This window comes from Colobus angolensis, unplaced genomic scaffold (assembly GCF_000951035.1).
Source record: "Colobus angolensis palliatus isolate OR3802 unplaced genomic scaffold, Cang.pa_1.0 Scaffold176, whole genome shotgun sequence".
In the NCBI taxonomy this organism is placed as follows: Eukaryota; Metazoa; Chordata; class Mammalia; order Primates; family Cercopithecidae; genus Colobus; species Colobus angolensis.
In genome coordinates, this window is record NW_012114888.1 from 3026808 (window position 1) to 3029385 (window position 2578).

The 2578-nt window shown below is 45.3% G+C and overlaps 1 pseudogene; it reads right to left on the minus strand.

Annotated features, from left to right (window-relative positions):
• Positions 1-598: 598 nt before the first annotated feature.
• LOC105509500 lies at positions 599-2226 on the minus strand (annotated as a pseudogene).
• Between the last annotated feature and the right edge of the window lie 352 nt (positions 2227-2578).

Consider the following 2578-nt stretch of genomic DNA (forward strand, 5'->3'; position numbering starts at 1 on the left):
TCTTTATTTTTTTGAGACGGAGTTTTGCTCTTGTTGCCCAGGCTGGAGTGCAATGGCACTATCTCGGCTCACCGCAACCTCCACCTCCCAGGTTCAAGTGATTCTTATGCCTTAGCCTCCTGAGTAGCTGGGATTATAGGTGCGTGCTACCATGCCCGGTTAATTTTTATATTTTTAGTAGAGACAGGGTTTCACTATGTTGGTCAGGCTGCTCTGGAACTCCTGACCTCAGGTGATCCACCTGCCTCAGCCTCCTAAAGTGGTGGGATTACAAGTGAGAGCCACTGCGCCCTGCCCTTTTCATTTTCTTAATAGTGTCATTTAAAGCACAAAAGTTTTATTATTTTGATGAAATCCAATTTATCAATTTGTTCTTTCACGTTTTGTGTATATCTAAGAGATTGTTGTCTAACCCAAGGTAACCAAGCGTCTTAGTTCATTTTGTGATGCTATAACAGAATACCATGTACTTTATTTTATTCTATTTTTTTAACCAAAACTAGCTTTAATTTGTCCAAAAGCCACACACAGCTGTCTAGAAACTGTCTCTGGAAGGGAAGCCAAGAGAGAGTCCATTATGCACACGGTCAAGAGGCCTCTAGAAGTCTTCAAGCAAGCCCAGGATGTGCTTTTGCTCCTTCTCCCAGAACTCCGCATACCCCTTGATGATATGCCTGACAATTTTGACGGAACGTCTTCACATGTTTAGGATCTGGTGAACCCTCGGGCAAATCTGGGGGACATTGGCATTGCAGATCTTGGCCATAATGCAGCAGATGCACAGGAGAACAAAGAGCCCTGCATCCAAGCACTGGAGGTAGAACTCATCCCCCATGTCACTGTCTATGATCTCTCCACACTGGACCATGTCATGTTTTTCCCCTTCGTTCCTCTTGTCTGCCACCTGCATTGCACCCAGATATTGAAAATGCAACTCCATGAGTCTGTCAACCTACTCACTGTCATTTTCAGTGAATTTATTCAGAAGCCAGGTTCGCTGATGCCCTCTCAGATTCCACAAAAGGAAAGCCAGAATGGAACAGACATGCTCTTTGTGTTCCCTGTCAGTGGTACCCACTTTCTTGATCTTCCTGGGAAATTCCATAAAGAGGGGAAAGATGGTTCATAAGCCAAGAATGTCAACAAATTTACCGCAGTTGTAGACGCCCTTGGATGCAATCAGCACTTTCAGGACCCTGCTCCGTGAGATCTTCTTTTCCCTGAGCATGAGATTCATCAACTGAAGACCCTCGCCCTTCAGGAAGTGCTCACGATTGGAACTGAGCATTAGTTAGAAGCAGAGTGAATCAAACGGATTCTCTATCATCTCCTGCTCCTTTGCTGTGCTGGGATTGTGTCTTTTAAACACAGATAACTGCTGAAGAAGTGCATCAATTCCATCCAGCTCCCCAAGCAATTTCCTGTTTTCATCGTTGTCCTGGAGCAATATGGCCTGCATTTCACTGCAATACAGTTTGTTGGCATCAAAAGGCTTCTTTGCCTTCAGCCTCTTCAACAGCCACTGAGGAAGACCCTGCTGGGCACCTCTCGTACACATCTCCAGCTAGAACACAGCCATGTTTCCCACAATAACAAGAGTGTTATGGACACTATTGGCCTCCTCCTTCACAGACTCATCCAGGTGCTCCATGTTCTGCACCAGCAGTGCTGTCACCTACCCATCCACCAGAGCATCAATGAGTACTTCTGCTCCCTCTTCACTCTTATAGAAGATGTCTATATATCTGTTAATTCCTGACTCAAATCAACCCCAGCTATGGACACGTCTGTATTATTGTGTCCAAGCAACCCAAGAAGTGACTGCACAGCATTCAGCTCCAGCAGAAGGTGATACAGGTCTGGCATGGTGGCCACCACATGCATCTTCTGAATGATGTCATGTAGGTCCAGTTGGGATTCCATGAACTTCTCTGGATTGTCTGGAAACTTAATCTGCAATTCTTGGTTTTTATATGCTCACTATTGAAATGTGAGGATCATTTTCTTCACTGAGCTTTCATCCAACAGCTCCTCCTCTTTATCTTCCTCCTCACCCTCTGTGTCAATAAACTGAAGCAGCCATCTTTTGTCATCCTCTGCTTCTTCCACCACAGTCATTTCCTCTTCCCAATCTTGAGTACTAGTTTGCTTCCGATGCATCTTCTGCTCCTCTTCTTTGTCATCTCGGGGACATTTTATGCCCCTGTTGGGCTGGTAGCTCAGAAGTTTGCCCGTGTCTGTGGTCCCTGGCACAGCCAACCTGTGTAATTTATAAAGAACAGAAATTTATTTCTTACAGTTTTGGAGGCTGGAAAGTGCAAGATCAAGGCAGCAGAAAGTTTGGCGTCCGGCCAGGGCCCAGTCTCTGCTTCCAAGATAACACCTTCAATGTTGTATCCTCCAGAGGGGAAGAACACTGTTATTCATGTGGCACAAGAGCAGAAAAATAGAGAGAACCAGCTCCAGAAAGTCTCATTTTAAAGACATTAAACCCACCCATGAGGGCAGAGCCCCCCACAACCTAATCACCTCTGAAAGGTCCCATTTCCCAGTTCCGTTACAATGACAATGAAATTTC